Genomic DNA, 19,291 nt, shown 5'->3' on the forward strand with positions numbered 1-19,291 from the left:
AAAGGCATGAGCTACCACTGCTTGGCTGAGCCTGCAAGATTCTAATCTCACCACAGTACTGAAGTTTTTCTTTCTTTCTCTTTTTTCTTCTCCTTCTTCTTCTTTTTTTTCTTCTTCTTCTGTTATCGTTGTTCACAGCCAGACAGTTTCTTTTCAGGGATTGTACTCACACCTACATAATCAGTTAGTTCCATGCCAGCCTGCAATACCTAAGACTCTGTCTTAAAAAAAAAAAAGGATTAAAATTATAAAAGGCTGATAAGACCTGAGAGAAAGAAGGGGAGGAGGACCTCCCCTATCAGTGGACTAGGGGAAGGGCATAGGGGGAGAAGAGGGAGGGAGAGTGGGATTGGGAGGAGACTAGGGAGGGGGCCAGGGAGAAGGCCACAGCCGGAATACAAATTGAATAAATTGTAATAAATGATAATAATAATAAAAAAGGAAAAATTACAAAAGGCAGTTTATTCGACATTCTGGCTTTGAAGAGCTCTGAGGCAGAAAGGTATGTGTCACAGAGAGGAGTTTCACCCTAAACTAGTGGTTCTCCGTTTTCCTAATGTGACCCTTTAATACAATTCCAGGGTTGTGGTGACCCACAACTACAAAAATGTTTGTTGTTACTTTGTAACTGTAATTTTGCTATTATGAAATGTAAATATCTGGTTTGCAGATGTGAAAAGGTTGTTTGACTCTGAGGGGTCGCGACTTACAGGTTGAGAAACACTGCCCTAATCGATTTGTCTTTCACACGTCACGTTCCAAGAAGCATTGGCTCCACTTCAGAGAAGAGTGGGCCATCAGAAGCCCGCCTTTGCAGTGGTGAGCAACTGAGCAGGACTGGGGCAGAGGAGCTGGGTCGCAACCAGGTGACATTCCCTGGAGAATTCCCCTGCCTCTGAGAGAGTGCTGGGTGACCGCAGCTCCTTAAAGTCCAGAAAAGCTTGGAGCTGGTTTGGTGGCGGACTTCATGTGAGTCCAGCAATTATAACAGCCAGTTCCTGTTCTTTCTGCCCCTCTGCTCGTCTTTTTTCTATCTGCTTCTCTGCGTTAAGTGTCAGGCTGACGTGCCTACTTAACCTATCAGAGCGGACCTGGCCGCCGGGTTCTCCCAGAACCCCTCAATCCCTACCTGGCCTACCTGGCCCTCTACCCGGAACTCTCCAGCTCAGGGGGCTGGGCTGCTCTTCCCTACTTAATCCAATCGTTTTGGTTCCCCGCCCCCTTTTCTGTGCCTTTGACCTCCGGGTTGCCGTTCCTGGTTCCCCTCCCCTATCTCCTCACGTGGCTCAGGTCATGACCACTCAGGACTTTCCCAGACGTGTCCGCCTCTGACTATGTCTTCCTTTTATCTACCATGAACTTTCTTCTCCACCATACCTAGGGGCAACCGCGTTCCTTTCCTCTTTATTCCTTTTTTCATTCACTCTGGAATCCTTTGCCCGAGTTTCCCCGCTTGCCTCCGAAGCGCGCTATCCAATCCGGAGGGAGCTCTGCCTGCAGGGGCACGTGTTCGGCTACAAAGGGCAGCCCTAGAGAACCAGCCGTGTGTGCGTCCATAGCCAGGCCGTCCCGCGCTGCTCCCGCCTGCACGCGGAGCCCTCCCGGTGCAGGGCAGACCACCGAAATACACCCGTCCGCGAGGCTCCTTTCGTGGCTAGTTTTCAAGACAAAAGTAGGCCATGCAGTGAGTGCGCACCAGCTGGGAGCTAGACACTACCGAACTGGACCGCAAGCGGGAAGGGAGCACACTGTGCAGTCCTTGGGAAGGACCTGGCGAGCCCCGGGCGCCCGCTGGAAGGACACTCCAAGAAACAGAGAGGAAAAAAGGGCTGCAGTCCTGTTTTGTAAACAAACACGTTTACCTAGGCACCCTAAACAACGCTCGTGTAGACAGTGTGTTGACAGACACCTAGAACGCGGCGCCTAAAAGTGAGCTGGGGAGAGTGAGAGGATTTTTAATTTTTAAAAATATGTTACACAATCATGTTTCACTACAGAACCTCTTTCTAAACAAACAAATAAAACACTCTGTCATTAACATACTCGTAGTTTTGCTACAATGAATGAGCCAATACTGATGTATTGTTATTGAAATCTATATACCTTTTAGCTGTCATTGTTTTTTTGAAGATTTTATTTTATGTATATGAGTGCTCTATCTGCATGTACACCGGCATGCCAGAAGAGGGCATCAGATCCCAGTGTAGACTGGTTGTGAGCCACCCTGTTCTGGTTGCTGGGAATTGAACCCAGGACCTCTGGGAGAGCAGACAAGGCTCTTAGCGCTGAGCCATCACCAGCCCATTGTCACCGGTGTTTAACCTAGGGTCCTCCCCCCCCATCCCATCCCAGATGTAACGTTATTTAGTTTTTATAGCTCCGTGTGACAGCTTCTCGGGCGTTCCTTGTTTAGATGACCTTTCCATGGACAGTCGTGAGTTCCTCGCATGGGGCTGGTCTGATGTTTTTGCACGATTACGCTGGAGTCATGTGTCACAGGGAGGAAGGAACCACAGGACAGAAGAAGATCAGTGCAACTCATCGCTGCTGCTGTTGGCCCTGATCACCGAATGAGGCCGTTAGTAATTGTTTCCATTATGAAGGTTCCTCCTGTCCTGCACGCGCTGTGACCTTTTAAGGTTTTCTTCACTGTCGGAGCTCTAGAAGCACACACCGGAGCGAAGGCCCCACCCTCTCGGGAGGGCCCCGGGCTTCCTACGCAGCCGCGGTCCGAGGGCGGCCCTCACCTGTGGGCGTGGTCCCGGGCACCGCGCCCCTCCGGAGGGCCCCGCCCCGCGAGGCTCCGCCCCTCGCGAGGCCCCGCCCCGGGGCGATTAAGGCGGCGGCGCCGGAGAGTTTTGCGCCCCGCGGGCTCCTCCTTCGACCGTACGCAGACGCTCGCCGTCCGGGTTCCGGGAGAGCCAGCGTCGGGGGGAGCTGCCGTCCGAACGAACTCCGTGTCCGGGACTCTGGTGCCAGGTGCGTGAGGGTTTCGGCGGGCGGCGTGGGGTGGGGCGGGGTCCGGGCAGGTGAGCTGGGGGCGCAGGGCTCCCGCGTGCGCCAGTCTCCCCTTCTCGGGGCGCTTGCTTCCGGGAGAGGCTGAGCCGAGCCCGGCCGGCCGAGGAGGCTGTCTGTGGAACTTGGCTCCGGAACTGCCGGGCGCGCGTTCCTGGACCCGCCGCCTGCGTTTATATAAGGCGGGCTCCCGAGTGGTCCGAGAAGGCGAGGCTGTGCCAGGCGCGGGGTTGCCTGCCCTCCTCCCCGCTCACCAGCCAAGGTCCCTGGGCGCCGGCCCCAGCCTCCTTCCAGAGTTCTCAAGACCCCAGTCCTCGTGAGCGCAGGCCAGGCTGCTAAACAGGAGAAAACAGATTCGGGGGAGAACAGCACGTTCGCTCCGGGGATTTCTCTCCCCGCCCGCTGATCAGCGTGTGTCTGTGGAGACTGGGTCTCTCGGACCCTGCTCTGGAGTGTCAGCCTAGGCCGTTTGCTCCCTTCACGGGACTCCAGTAGCTGCTCCCTGCTGCCCCGCCGGGGTAATAAGGCTCTATGAGATGGCTTGCCCCGGGGCTGCATGGTTAAGAAAAAAGCTACAAATATGGCCCTACACAAAAATCAATAAATTTAACATCGTGGTTTTTTCTTTTTCTTTGTAACCGGATTGGGCTGTTTTCAAGTGTCAACTTTGTAGAGGACAGCGTGTGTCATTGTCAAAAGGTTGGACATGCCTGGAGCCTTGCAGGGCAGGGTCAGCTGTCTACCTCACCCTCAGCTTGCTCTCATTATGCTCCTTCATTGCGTCCTTGCTCCAGTCAGTTGTTGAGAATTCCAGGAGGATTAACAGGGCCGTTCCCTCAAGGCAGCATAGTGCTTGGTAGTGCTTGGCCAGGGGAGTGAGTGCAGGGCAGGCTGTTGCTCTAACACAGGTGCCCACTTTGGGTTCTTTCATCCCTTCCTGACCTTGATTTCCTCATCCACAAAATGGGGATAATTATAATTCCTGTTTCATAGACTTAGTGTGAGGATTCAGCAAGTTAATTTTATGTGTGTGTGTGGGTGGGTGGTGTGTGGGTTTTTTTTTTTTTTTTTTTAAACAAAGTCTCCCTATGTAGTCTTGGCTGACCTAGAACTTGCTTTGTAGATCAGGCTGGTCTCAAACTCTTAGAGACTTCTGTCTCCCGAGTGCTGGGATTAAAGGTGTGTGCAACTTTGCCAGGAAGTAATATTTTAAAAATATCATTTAAGCTGGGTGTGGTATCCAATGCACGTCTGTAATCCCAGCACTTGGGCAGGCAGAGGCAGGTGGATCTCTGTGAGTAGGAGGCCAACCTGGTCTACAAAGAGAAACCCTGTCTCCAAAAACAAACAAACAACCCTTCCCCCCAAATATTTATATTGCTTTTAGTTAAGTGTGTTCAGGGCTCCTGGAGCTGGAGTTAAAGTGCAGGTAGTTGTAAGTCACAGACTCTAAACTCTGAACAAGTAGTATGCACTCTCCTCTGCCGAGACATCACTCCAGTCCTATGAGGTAATCTATTTTTACTTTGTGTGTGTGTGTGTGTGTGTAGTATGGGGGTGCCTGGTGCCCTTGGATGTCAGAAGAGGCCATTGGATACCCTTGAACTGGAGTTTCAGACAGTTGTGAACTGCCGTGTGGGTACAAGTGTTCTTAATCTCTGAGCCATCACTCCAGCCCCTTGAGTTTTTGATTGTTTGTTTTTGAGACAGGGTTTCACTGTGCAGTTCTGACTGTCCTGGAACTTACTGTATAGATCAGTCTGGCCTTGAATTTACCTGCCTCTGCCTCCTGAGTGCTGGGATTAAAGGTATACATCATTATGCCCAGCAAATTAATGGGTTTTCTGGTGTTTTGTTTTTTTAGAGACAGGGTTTCTTTGTGTAGCCTTAGCTGTTCTGGAACTCACTCTGTAGACCAGGCAGGCCTTGAACTCAAGAGTTCTGCCTGCCTCTGCCTTCCAGGTGCTGGGATTAAAGGCCTGTGCCACCACTGCCTGGTGAATGCCACTGTTTTTAGCAGCTCTGCAGTGCTCAGGTACTGATCAGTTAGAAGGGTTGGCAGCTGGTGAACTGAATCTGTGCACTACTGGTGGATGGTGCCCAGGCGTAAAACACAAGGCAGGGCCTGCTGGAAGAGTGATCTCTCCTCCATTTTGCCTATTTCTTATTGACAAGCCATTTTTACTCCCCCGTAGGAGGGACAGGACATGCCCTCTTCCTCCACTCTGTCATTGGCCCAGTTCTCGGGACTGGCCTCGGAAGGATTTGTATGACCATGGGTCTTATTCTTGTGTTATTAGAGCATGGAAACTTTCTGAGTCATGTTTTGGTTTCTCAAACTGCCCATGGTGGGCCTTTTTAGTTTGTTGTTTGTTTCGTTTTGACAGGGTTTCTTTTCTTTTCTTTTTTTTTTTTTTTATAGTTTGGTTGTCCTGGAATTCTCTCGGTAGACCACGCTAGTCTCAAACTCACAGATATACCTGCCTCTGCCTCCTGAGTGCTGGGATTAAAGCATGTGTCACCCCCACCCAGCCTTGGGCCTTTCCTTCAAGTGTGCAGGAAATGTCAGTTGGATGAGAGGCAGGCAAGAAAGTAATGTCTTTGTGGCTTGCATATTGGAGCTATAGGATAATCAGAATAGTGGGGAAGTGAAGTGGAAATGAACCCAGACTGAGGAGGAAGAAGGAGAGAGGCTGAAAGACTTAAGTTCAACCTTTTGAGAGTTGGGTGCGGGGTCACACACCTGTAACTCAAGAGACTGAGCAGGAAGATCAGGAGTTCAGAGCCAGTTTTAGATACAGAATGAATTTGGGGCCAGAGAGATGACTTAGGTAGAAAACTGATGTTCACGGGGTTTCCTCTGGCCCCACACAAGTACGGTGGTGTGTACTTCTCCCATCCCCACCCTGCACACGAGCATACACAATCGGTAACTTTAATTAACACCAAGTGTTCTCCTGGGGGAGGGGACACGGACGATGCCTAGTGGCTTGGAATACAGTCTGGGCTGCATGAGACCTTGGCTAAGGCACCCGCTGCTGAGTGGCTCACCCAGGCTCATGCATACACAGGCACACAGGTAAAATTGAAACATTTGTTTAAAACAAAAGCAAGTTCGGCTGTTTGGGCTGTTTGAGCTCTTTCGGAGCCTTGACAAGGAAAAGAGAAAGGTCCATCTCAGGTCAGTTGCATTGTCTAGAAGGCTTCGATTGCTCGGTGATGCCTGGTGTTGTGACCCCAGGGAGTAATAGGCGGTTTGGGATGACAGGAGAGAGGAGGAACTCTGCCAGAGAGAGGGGAAAGAAACCCAGGGTGTATGGGCTTGCATGCTTTGTTTCCAGAAGGCCTGCGACCTTCTCTGCTTCCCTTAGCTGCTTTTCTCCTCTTGAGCCCAGAGCAGTTCCTGGCATTTGGTCTCTGAGGCCGGGAGAGTCTGGGTGTGGTTATACTTCACAAGCTCAGCCAGGGGAACATATTCCACTCTCTGAATCTTTCTTCAGAATACCCACTGAGCCCCTTTGAGGGATACCTAAATAGGACATTATCTCTGAGGATAAATGAAATCTGGTTTTCTTGGTGGGAGCTGGCATTTGTAAGAGCAGTTGTTGAATGCTGTTTGGAATGGAACCTTCCAAATAACCTCAGAACCAGTTGGCCCACATCAGGCAAAAGGTCTTGGGGTCACTTGTTTGGTTGGTTGTTGTTATACGGTGGAATGAGCAGTCAGCTCTTGATGATCCTACCCACACTGATATGTAAACTGCTTAGCAGTCAGCTGAGCAGTTAGGGGCTGGAGAGTTGTTTCAGTGCTTAAGAGCACATGTCAGTTACTCTTCCACTGCTGTGACAGAACACCGACACTAAGGTAGACGTATAAAAGAAAGCATTTTGATAGATAAGGCTTTTGCCTCCAGAGTATTAGAGTCTGTGATGGTGGAGCAAAGTCACGTAGCAGCAGAAACAGCTGGCAGCGCACATCTCAGCCCGTGGGAGACTAACTCAGAATGGTGTGAGTCCTTTGAACCCCCAAAGCCCACTCCCAATAACATACCTTCTCCAGCAAGGCCACACCTAATCCTTCCAAATAGCCACCAGCTGGAAACCAACTATTCAAACATATGAGCCTATGAGGACTATTCTCTGTTCAAACAACCACAGAGCACTTGTTTATACAAAGGCCCTAGGTCTGATTCCAAACACCCACGAGGCCCACTCATAGCCATCTGTAACAACCAGGGGACCTGACTTCTCTTCTGACCCTGGAGGGTACCAGTCATATAACTGTGTACAGATGCAGGCATAGCACCCATAAAGTAATAAAAAAGAATTAGAGGAATAGAGGACAGTTTTCATCTTCTCGCTAACCGAGATAAGATAAGCCATGTAGTCACATGGTTCCAGTTTTCTGGATGATAAATGGTTGCCTCCAACAGAAAATCAGATGACAAGGTATTTGTGGAAGGGTTTTGAGATTAGTGGGGGAGCTGTTATGTTCTTGTTGATATCGAGGATGTGTTACTAAGAAACCAGAAAGCTTTAGGGGTGTGCCAGGGTCAAGGCTGGCTCTGTGTTCATCGGTGTTAGTTTTTTTTTGTTGTTTTTTTTTTTTTTTTTTTTTTTTGAGATTGTGCTCCTGAAGGTCTCACTGTCTTAGCAGCAGAAAAGTCAGATGAAGCACTCAGGAACATGAGCTCTTCAGTGGAGGCTGGCTTGTAAGACAGAGGGGTGAGATTCAGGGTTTGGGTGGAGAAGAAACTGGAAACTTCACGAGGAGATCAGGCAGGCAGGAACTGAAGCCTGGTGTGTGAAGCATCTTTGGGGGAAATGAGTGTGTAAGGGGGGCCAGGCCCAGTGTTAATGGACGAGAGCTTGCTGTGTCCACTACAAAGGGCACGGTTATTTTTAGGAATTGTGTGACAAGACGTGTCTGCTGACATCTTTAGTGAGTGCCCACTGCTTGCCCAGCCTGTTCTGTATGCACAAAAGGAGATCTAGTGTTACTGCGGATATCAAGGTCCTTCCCTTCTTTGGGTTTTTAGTCTTGTTAGTATGAGAATTTCAGAAAGGATTTGGAAGGATGTTCAAGGACAATTTTATTAGAGTTGGAAAGAAAAACAACAAACTGCGAATCTCAGTAGTTGCCAGGAGGAAGGAGATGGAGAAGAGGAAGGAAGAAGTCATGCCTTCAAGAAAACAGGCAGCTTCAATAATAAGGGTCAGCCAATACCTTATGGCAGTCAAAAAGGGCGGGAGGCTTTAGAGAAAAGGGGTGAGAAAGCCCAGATTGGTCCAGGCTGTGGCTACCTGATAGAAGCTCTGTGGGTCACCGCGCAGGGGGATGAGAACTTTATTCCACTGAGGGAATCCCTTCCATGCCCTGATCATGACTCTGGGCGAATTAGCACTCTGAAGGCTGGTCTCTTGGCCAGGTGATTGCTAGGCCCAGCTCACTTAGCTGTTTGAGAGGAGACTGTGGGAGGCTGTGAGCTGATCTCTGGAGCAGGTCAAAACGTCACGTGTCTGCCCAGAGCCAGAGGTAGATTCCATCCTTTGACCTGGAAGAGAACCTTCTCGTGATGCTCCTCAAAAAAGCCCTGATAGCTGTCTTCAGTGGCCTTAGAGCTTGCTGTAACACTAGTTTCTCCCCCTGGACGTCTCAGAGACTAGATGAGGTAAGTGGAGAAGGTCATGAACGTCATTTTCCCTCATGTTTTGCTTCTGGTGTCTTTTGAGACTCTTAAGTTGGGGTCAGGGGCAGAAACTGAGGAAGCGTCTGGGCTAGACAGGCAGTTTGTCTAGGTTGTGTTTATATCTGAAGTCAAGGGCACGGTGATGTTGAAGGACTCCCTGGGATAGCTGAGTAAAAGAAAACAGGCTATAGAGGAGCTAGCTAGCAGACAGTCATGGGAGCTGGACGCGTCTTGTTCAGTAGACTTGACTCAGCTGTGGCGTTGGACAGTGATGGGAAGGAACAGCTGAAGCAAGCATGTAGAGCCTCAGGAGAGCGACTGTGTGAAGGGGGACAGGGCGAGAGAGGAAGGTCCTGTTTCCTGTTTCCTCTGCCCACCCTGGCTGCCCCTTTTCCACCTGAGGCAAGAGAGTGGTGGCTGGTCACAGCCGCATACCTCATCTTGCAGCTTCTGTATGTGACTTGTTTATTGTGACGGTAACTGGGTTACTGTTGCTCCAGGTCAGCAGCTGTGGAATGTTCTCAGTACAGAATTACCACAATTTATTCAGTCTTCTCACTAGTGGCTAATGAGTTCTTTTCCTGTTTTTATTGACTTAAAGCAGAGTTGGGGAAAGAAACTCTCTCTAGAATGCTCTGGGATGTATTTATTTGGGAAGTGTTGACATTTTTAATGCTTTTAAGTTCTCTAAATCAAGAAACGGGATTCTAACTACTTTCAGTAGAATTATAAATGTAATGAGCCCGTAAGACAGCAGAGCAGATAGAGCTTGTCAAGGATAGATAAGAAGACATTTGTAGTAATAGTAACAAAGTAATGTTCTTAAGGCAGCTGACGTGTGTGCAAGAATGATAAGCTAAGTGATGACCTGGAATAAAGCATAACAATTAAAGTAATGCCCTTAGATATTAAGTAAAGAAATTAGGTAATGTCAGCTGATTAACAGCTGGCACACGTGAAAGAATAAGCCAAGCCATGCCCCCAAAATATATAAAAATGCAGCCTGAGCCTACACAGGCGCGGCAGGCTAGACTCATGATGAGGAAGCTGATAGACCGCTGATACCCAGCCTATTCCCAGACCACCTTAACAAACCGGTCGGTTCTGAAAGGACCACCTTATCAGACCTGCCCTGGAAGGCAGCTCCCGAGCAACCTCAGCTTGCTTCACATCTGAGGCCTGGCCGGAGCAGAGAAGCCCGAGGCCCATCAAGCCATCAGAAGACGCGTCTGAGGTCCGGCTGGAACTGCGAAGTTCCCTGGCCTAGGAGACACCCGATGCCGGAGACAAAAGTGTCCGAGCCCGTACCTGTGGCCAGGTTGTATTCCCCATAAGATGGATAATGTGCTATGCAATTCTTAGATATCTGTGTGATTAGTGTGATTAAAGCAGCATTCAAAAATCGTTCTGGTGTTGGCTCTCCTTGCTGCCCTCTGTGGTGTCACAGTTAAAGTCCTCTGGCATAATCAAGCGCTCGTGACAGCAAATATATGTTTTTGTTTTTTTTTTTTTTCTGTCTAGGGGCCCATTAATTTCAACTTTATACATTCCTTCTTTTACTTTATTTTGTTGTTCTCTTTGTCATTGACAAGCCTGTCACACTCAACGCTGTCCTTAAGTATAGGGCATGGGTTTCCATAATGTCTTCGTGTTTATTGCTGTGAAGAAACACCATGACCATGGCAACCCCCCCCCCTTTTAAGACTTATTTATTTATTTATTATGAATACAATGTTCTGTCTGCATACACACTTGCAGGCCAGAAGAGGATACCAGATCTCATTATAGATGGTTGTTAGCCACCATGTGGTTGCTAGGAATTGAACTCGGGACCTCTGGAAGAGCAGCCAGTGCTCTTAACTTCTGAGCCATCTCTCCAGCCTATGGCAACTCCTATAAAGGAAAAGATTTAACTGGGGCTGGCCTGCAGTTCAGAGTCTATTATCATCATGAAGGGAAGCATGGTGTCATGCAGGCAGACATGGTGCTGGAGAAGGAGCTGAGAGTTCTATATCTGCAGACCCACAGGCAGCAGGAAAAGAGAGAGAGAGAGACAGAAAGAGAGAGAGATTGATTGGGCCTGGCTTGGCATCTAAAACCTCAAAGCCCACCCCCAGTGACATACTTCCTCCAACAAGGCCACACCCCCTAATAGTGCTACTCCCTAAGGGCCTATGGAGGCCTTTTTCATTCAAACCACCACATACACATACAACGTGCTCACCTTCCATTGTCCTTTGGTCACTGTAAATCAGCTCTGATATGGGGCCTGTTTAGGAAAATTGTCCTGAATTTACAAGTTAGTAGTATCGTGGAGAGACTGACTGCTTCCGAGTTGAGTCCCTGATTAGCAAAAACAACAAACATCTTTTCTCAGACTGCATTAAATCTGTTCCGTGACTGACCAGATGACATTAAAGTATACCTTTAAATTCACCTTGACTTTTTCTTTTTGTTTTTGAGACTGGGCTTTTCTGTGTAGCCTTGTCTGTCCTGGTGAAGACAAGGCTGGCCTCGAATTCACAGAGATCCACCTGCTTCTGCCTCCCTGAGTGCCGGGATTACTGGTGTGTGCCGCTGTGACCTTTTCTTATCACTGAGAAATGTATCAGAAACTCTTACTATAAAACAGGTTGTGGTGGCATGAGCCAGTAATCCCAGTGTTCGGGAGGCTGAGCAGGAGGTTCATGAGTTGAGAACCAGTTTGGACCATGTATGAAGTTTAAGGTCAGCCTAAGCTACACAGTGAATCATTATGTGGGAGTGGAAGGGGATGGAGCGGGTTGCAACAGATCAAATAATTCTCACTGTAATTTTATCTACATCAAGCTCCGTTTGTCCTTGGCGAGAATTCTGGCTTTGTGAACTTGGCTTTCATTTTTGGAAGTTAATGTGTTTTTCAGGCCTGCTTTGTGGATTGTATTGTGTTCAAGTCTGTATTATTTATGTTTTAGAAGAAACAGTCAAGAGATGGGATGTCTTTTCTTACAGTCCTAAAATTAATAAAGACAGTTTTTTACAAAACAGTACGATTCAGACATTTAGAGGCAATGTGCCCTGGCAGCCTTGACGCTGGTCCCTGTGCTTTCTGTCTTGGCACACACGGAATGGTTGGTAGGAGGGTCTTGCTCCTCAGCCTGCTGATGACGGTGAGCACACCTCCCCCGGTGTCCAGTGGTCCTTGTCCTTATGGCATCAGGCTTTTAGAAAGAGTGGGTAAAATGAGACTTACTGTAAACGCTAGGGCCTTGGGAGTCTTGGTCTGTTTTCTGATGCTACAACAGAACATGTAGCAGATATAGAGAGGCTGAATCAGCCCAGTGAACTGGCAGCTCTTTGCTGCATCACAGTATGGCAGAGGAGGAAGGAGAAGTGAGAAAGGATGAGGCCACTGCTGTGACGATGGCCAGTTTCCATGTCCCCCTCAAGCCACCTCCTGAAGGTCCTGTCACATCTCAGTGCCATTACACTTCCCAAGGGTCAGGCTTCCACCAGGTGGGCCTTGAGGGGATAAACGACACCAGAACCTTAACAGAACCACATCCGCACCGTGGCAAAACCTTAGCTGCCCTTAGGCCCCCTTCCTGTGTGCCAAGGGGTGCATAACAGCTCTCACTTACCCCGTCACACTTTCAAGTGTGAGACAACAAGGTGAGTTCTCCCTGCCTTCAAGGGAAAGGCAGTGTAGTTAGTATACAAAGTACAGGGGCCAAATGGGCAGGAGAAGATTTTATCCTGTAGTCTTGGCTCTTTTCTATCTCTGGACTGGACTGGAGTAGCCTGGTTTACTTGCCCTTACTGAGCTTAGTACATTTCTAAGGCCTGTGTTTTCAGACAAAGACATTGTACTAAACAGCTAGAAAAGTCCTTAGTTTGCTAGGGCAGGATTATGAAAAACTCCTCAAGATATTGTGGGGGGGGGGGAGCAGAGAGAGAGAGAGATAGAAAGATAGAGAGATGGACAGAGAGAGAGACGTATGCATGTGTGTACCTCTGTGCCGTATACACGTGGAGGTTTAGAGGTTGGCATCAGATATTGTCCACTATCGCTCTACCTTATGTTTTGAGGCAGGGTCTCTGACTGCCTCTGGACCTGGCCAATTTAGACCGACTGGCTAGCAAACCCCAGTGATCCTACTGTCTCCACCAATCAGTCTCCAAGTGCTGGATTGTAAGCATGTCTCACCACACTTGGCATTTTACATGGGTGCTGTGGATTTGAACTCAGGTCTTCATTCTTGCACAGCAAAGCACTTATGGGCTGCAATAGCTCAACCATCAACATATTTTTAATATTAATATTCTATGTGTCATTTTTTGTAACTTTGTATGTCTTTGTCTTACCCTAAATTTTAAATCATTTATGCTTAAAAGTTTCTCTTATAATCAGTGCGTGCCTGGGCTTGGAGAGAGAGGGGATGGCAGGAAACCATGACAGCTACAATGTTCTCTGGAGACGCTGTCTTTGACAGAGGGATTCACACTCTTCCCTGTTGTCTTTGCTGCTGTTTATTATGCTTGGAAGTTTTTTACTTTTCTCCTTGATTCTTGCTAGCTTGGTTCGCTTTCTCATCACCCATCTTCATCCCTGCTGTTAGGATTTAGGCTTATCTGTTTATCAAGGAGGGCTTATCTCTCCCTCTCTCCAGACAGCAGAGCTAGGTCCAGGCTCCTGACATGTTGCTCTGACATTTTCTAGGGCTGTGGTTTTCACACTTGAGCGTGTATAAAGCTCGCTGAAACACATATCTAGTCCCTGGGTGCTGACTGGGGCATGTGCCTGTGTGACTGTCTGGGTATGCATACGTAGATGAGGGTTTAGTTCTGGCAGGTGCCGGGTGTGTTGGTGCATCTAATCGCAGGTCACAGGTGAGTGATGCTGTCTCTGCTTCCTTCACCTTCGTGGTCCAGATCACCCCACTCTAATCCTCACTGGCAGGCTCTGCTGAGCCGATGGAGAGGCTGGGAACATGGCTCTTGGGGCTGCCATGTGCCAGGTTCTAGTGAGTGTTCTGTTCCTAAAAGAAAGACAGGGCAGATGGTTGAGGGGTAACAGAAGGATTGGGAACACCATGCACTTCTCTCCTTAATTTGAAACTAATGTTTATCCTCTGCCATTGGCTGAGCTGGCACTGAGCTGTATGTGGTAGCAGCTGGAAGCCAGCAGGGCATGCACCAGGGCAGCTCCTTCCCTGGGGGTCAGGGAGTGTGCTGGCAGGCCTCTATTCCTTGCTGATACTTGAGAGTCCTCAGCCTCCTCTTAAGAGACCAGGCCTGTTAACTCACACTGCGATCTGCCCTAGAGCTACCCTCAGGCCGTCTGTGAAACCAGGGGGCCCTTCCAAGACCCAGCTTTGGGATGGAGAGTTCTTGCTATGCCACCTTCTCCCTGGTTGCTGTCTTCAACCCCAAGTATGACATGTAGGGCACTCTTGTTCTGGCAGCAGTCCTGTATGCCCTGGCTGAACTGAGGCTGATGGTTGCTGTGGCTCCTCACATCCATGAGAGATGAGATCTGTGGCTGCCCACTCCAGTTTCTCTGCTGTCACTCAGTTCCCGGGAACAGATAATGCGTTGTGTATGACTCAGTGATGTGGGAGTTGTTGGGGGAGGTCACCATCACCTCATCACTTTGGTTTCCTCAGGTTGACACTCATGGCTCCCAACTTTATCTCCAGCCTGAGAGAGTGAGATGTAGCCCAGGGTACACAGTGCCATCTTGGGCTAAAATGCGCTGGACATGAAGTCAAGGGATATGGTTTTAGGCCTTGCCCTGTTCCCTAGGCAGCCCTGAGAACTCGGGCTGGTCTCTCCTGCTTCCTAGGCCTTGGATCCTACCGAATAAAATAAGCTGCTAACTCAAATGATCTCAGTGATGCAGAATTCTGAGGCAATCCAAATGCCACTGCGGATTGGCTTTCTATTTCTAAGAAGGTTCTTTCAGATTTCTTCCCTCAAGCTCAGTTTCTTGGTAAGGCCCGAGTGATTGCTGTGGCCACTCTCCTGCCAGCTTTGCCCAGAATTTGTCTAGGTTGGGCTGCCTAGGAGACAGTCTTGGGTGGTGGCGTCTGCTGCGAAGCTTGGAGAATGATTGATGTCAGCTTTGCTATTTTTAATTCCTGGTGTGTGGGTGGGGAACTGAATGCTTGCCTCCACCTTCTGTGGGCTTTTTGTGTGGGCTCTGAGAAAATGCTGTCAGGGTTGGTGGTTGCTGTCCCAGGGCTCTCTGGCTGTGTCAGTCACTTGATGACCCCCACGACCCATGAAGGTGATGTTAGTGCCCCATGATCACAGAGTGTGGGAGTCAGAGGAGCCAGGATGTTCCTGCATCTCACATCATTTAGGGTCCTGTTTGGGATGGGAGAGAGAAGGGAATCTTCTAGATGGGTACTGCTTGTCCCCCAAATTCCAATAGGCCGTCAGGGCAGATACCAGCCAGAATGAGGAGAGATGAGTCAGGAGATGAGGAGAGATGAGTCCTAAGCAGGATGCAGCTGTGTCGAAGATCCCAGCGCCAACTCTGCTGGGCAATGGTAGGAAGCAGCAAGAGGAGGCTTATTCAGGGCCTGCAGCACCTATCATCTCCCCGGGAGGCCCAGTGCAAGCAATTCTAGCACTGTCTGAGCCTTGTTTCCTAGTGTATAAAAAGGGGTGGTAGTATGGTATGCATCCATGAGATTACTAGGAAGGCTAATGAGATGTTTAGTGAGGAAATGTACATGCATGCCCATCCTAGGAGCTAGTAGAAAGGGTGACTGAGAACATGCTAGCCTGAGTGCTGGGAGAGTTCCAGAAAGAGCCATCACTGTGAGTGGGAAGAACACCCCCAAAGAGGTGGAACCCCACCTCTTTGGCCTCGGGGGAGGCTGGTAGACCACAGGGTGAGCAGCCGTAGGAGCATCTGACCAGTTGTCTAAGATGGGAATTGCCAAGCTTGGCTAAGTAGGGACATATATTTCCTGGCTTCTTCCTGTCACATACATACCTTGAGGGCTCCTTTGGACCTCCTGTCTTTTTGCTGTTCTTCATTGGCCCAGTGTAACTCAGTTCAGAATGTCACCACTGAGGGCCTTGACCAGACAGAGAATCTTACTCCTGATTGGTCTGTGTTTTCTCTAGGGACTTCCTTTCAGTTTCTGGCAGTGTGGTTGGCCTTTGCACCGAGAAGAGTTGAACCGGTAAGTGGTGTTTAAACCCCCGAGGCTTCTCTGCAGGGCTGAACAATTGTGTCTTTCAGAAGGCACTAAATTCCCTGAGTGGATGAATGGGCAATGTGTGCCCCATAGTGCTATTGGATCAGGGTCTCTGTAGGCCTTGATCTCAGCCTATGCTCAGTCCCTTACTGCTGCAAGAGGGTGTAGAGGTGCCTTTCAAAGGAGAAAGATGGCCTCTGTGGCTTAACAAGGGCCCAGTCCTCTTGTTTCATTTCTAAAAAGGTTTAAGTCACAGATTCTCTTAACGACCCTCCTGTTTCCCCCAAAGAAGCAGCTCTGAGCTACAGAACCCTACTGATGGTGGCTCCAAAACCTTCATGAAGCCCCGGCTGCCTGGGATAGGTGTGGTCAAGGAATCCCAGAATCTGGGGCTACCTGAGTCTACCAGAGAGAAGTGGAATCATCACACCCTGGTATAGCCCCAAGACTACAGTCCACCCTCTCAGGCTTTACCCCGACCCCACAGGGGAAGGAAGAATGGCTCTGAAGTATTGTGTGTGTTTTCTGGAAGTGCCCATGGTGATCAGTCCCCTGTCGTGAGGAGTCTAGCCCTAATGGGTCATCCTCTTCCAGGGGCAGGGCTGCAGAAGCAGCTGTTACTAACCCCTGCTGAGCTTTAGGCCTTCATCTCCGCATGTCCTAGTGGGCTTGGGTAGGGGTGGGGAAAGCTCCAGGAGCCATAGGGCTTGGTCACACTGGCATAAAATAAGGTGTTGGATATTGTAGCTCAACTGTGCTGATAGTAGTCCTTTTTAGTTAGGGTCCCTGTCATATGTAGCGCTTACTGCTGCGTTATAAAACGTGCATAGTTTATGGAAAGAGAAAAGTCAAGTGTATTGGTCTGAAGGGCTTACAGTGAAGCCAGCTGCTTCCAGACCCACCCTCCCCACTGTGTACCTCTGTATAGGTAACTGTTTCTCCTTAACAATATCTTTATTTAAATGATAGCTTGTAGTTCTGTTTGTTAATTTACTTGCTGACTTGCTGCTTGGATAGATAAGGAATCCATACCTAATTAGTATTTAATTTTTTCATTATTATGACTGTAGAATGTTCTCAATGTTGCCTCAGGCGACTTGTGTGGGCAGGGCTACGGAGCGAACTTCCTGTTCCTGCAGTGACTCATCCCTCCCCTCAGGCTTGAGTTTGTGCGTATCACCAGTTGCTCTGAGGTGGACAAGTTGCTCTCTCTGAGTCTGTCACTCAGCTGTCATGTTGGTCTTACTTTTAAATTTTTCTATTTTAGATTTATTTGCATGCTCACTTTGTCTTAGGAATTCCTTCCTAATAAAACTGGATGGGTGGTAGGGTGCTTTTTGTTTTTGATCTTTTAGGAAAGGTCTGTGGCATCCTGTTTATAGATGGGTGATTTAGCTGGCTGTGGGAACAAAAAGCTGAAAACAATTTCTTTTCCGAAAGTTGAAGGAAGGAGCTGTTGTCGTCTAGCTCCCCGCAGTAGCTGAGGGCTCCAGTGTCAGTCCATTTTCCCCTGAGGAACCTTGGCTCCTTCCTTTTCTGGAAGCTGGTAGTGGTAGACTCTGCCTCTGAGTTCTCAAGTGTCAGGTGGAGGAGCTTTGCTGAGGGTGTCTTTTCAGGCACTGGACACGTATGCTCCCTCTTGAGGTCTTGATCAGTGTTCTCTGCTGTCAGTCACCATTGCCAGTGTTCTTACTATTATCTGTGTGTGCACAGGAGCCAGAAGAAGACACTGAATGGCCTTCTCTGTCACTTTTTTCTGTTCCTCGAAGCAAGCAATGTCTTTGACCAAATTTGGAGCCGGCTGGCAGCCATTAGGTCCCACAGGTCCTTTTGCCTCCACCCTACCTTCCCACACTGGGCGTACAGACACATACATGCCATGTTGAGCTTTGTATGTGGGTGCTGGGGATTTGAACTTGAGTTACTCATGCTTGTGCCGTAAGTATCCTTCCCCGCTGGGACAGCCCCTAGCCTCACAGTGTTCTTGTGCTATCACTGATTTTCTTGCTTCAGTTTTTCATGTCCTTCCCCTTTGGATTCATTTTAGATTGTACTGTTCCTACATCCTTTTATACCTATTTGTGATGGTTCGTGCTTTTTGTTTGTGTGTGTGAGAGTATGTGTGGGCACATGCTCTCAGGTGTCCCTCAGGGACACTCAGTGGAATCTGGTGTTCATCTAGGTTAGGTTGCCTGGCTGCCTAGTAATCCCCAAGGATCCTCTTGCCTCTGTCTCCCCAGCACTAGAACTCTTAGCATAGGCCACCATGTCTGACTTTTAATGTTAGTGCTGAGGATGAAACTCTGGTCTTTATGCTATATAAAAAAAGCTTTATTGACTAAAACCTCTTCCTAACTCCTACTTGTTTGCTTGCTTGCTTGCTTTGCTTTGCTTTTTTTTTTTTTTTTTTTTTGATAAGAGCTCATGTAGCAAAGGCTCGCCCTAGACTCACTATGTACCTAGGCCCTTGACCTCCAGATCCCCCTGCCTCTGCTTCTGAGTGCTGGGATTACCAGCATGGCCCACCACACAGAGAATGGGATTTATTTAATTAACCTAGAGCACAATGCAATAGTTATTCCATCCTAAACCTCCAAGCCCATATAGTTTCCTCCCATTCAGGTTTTCTCGCCACGTGGTTCCAAGACCTTTCCTCTGGATCCCCACTCTCCTCCCACACCCAGCTTTTTGTTGCTCTTTTTACTCCAGATTTTTCTTGGCTTGCTTTTCTAAACTTCCTGTGGAATGGTAGGGTTTGTTTGTTTTTCAGTCCCCTTATATACACATGTGTTTGCTACTGATCTGTTGAACTTTGCGGCTCACTCTCACTCTTGAATCAGAGCTACTGGCATCAGAATTGATTTCTTTGGGATTCTGGTGTAGACATCCAGCCTCGTGGACTGAACAACTACTGGATTCTTGGGTTTTCCATTGGTGCACAGCCATTGTTGGACTGGCTGGACCACAGCCTGTAAGCCATTCTGATAAATCCCTTTCCTATTATGTGTATAGATCCATTCTATAAGTTCTGTTCTTTCAGAGAAACCTGACTAATACACTTATTATTACAAAAAATCATTTTAAGGGACTGGAGAGGTGGCTCTGAGGTAAAGGTCAGTATTGCTTTCACAGAGGACTTGGGTTTGCTTCTTGGACACACATGACAGCTCACAACCATCTATGACTGCAGTTTTAGGGGATCTCTTCTATTTTCAGTTTCCAAGACACTTCACTGCTTTGTAATTGTTTCGTGTGTACAGTATTTTCTTACTGTTTTGCTTTCTGGGTAGATTTCCGCTATGTCTCTGAGCGTATTAATTGCACCCCTCCCTTTACTTGTTATCAGCTGCTCTTTGCCCTCCATCCTTCCCTTGTTTCAGTCTCTCCTGCTCT

At 48.5% G+C, this 19,291-nt stretch overlaps 1 protein-coding gene across 2 annotated transcripts in view; it reads left to right on the plus strand.

The window, feature by feature from the left end:
- The first annotated feature begins 2,858 nt into the window (after positions 1 to 2,858).
- Anxa11 (annexin A11) overlaps positions 2,859 to 19,291 on the plus strand; it is a 45,566-nt gene continuing 29,133 nt past the window's right edge. Inside the window, exons 1-2 of one of the 2 annotated variants that reach the window (XM_055612384.1) lie at positions 2,904 to 2,979; positions 15,825 to 15,883. The gene's annotated coding sequence lies outside the window, so the exon portion shown is untranslated. Of the gene's footprint in view, positions 2,980 to 15,824; positions 15,884 to 19,291 lie in introns of both variants that reach the window. The other variant, XM_055612385.1, reaches the window with a different exon arrangement.

The sequence above is a fragment of the Psammomys obesus genome, unplaced genomic scaffold (genome assembly GCF_907164565.1).
Source record: "Psammomys obesus unplaced genomic scaffold, mPsaObe1.curated_primary_1811, whole genome shotgun sequence".
Taxonomy (NCBI): Eukaryota; Metazoa; Chordata; class Mammalia; order Rodentia; family Muridae; genus Psammomys; species Psammomys obesus.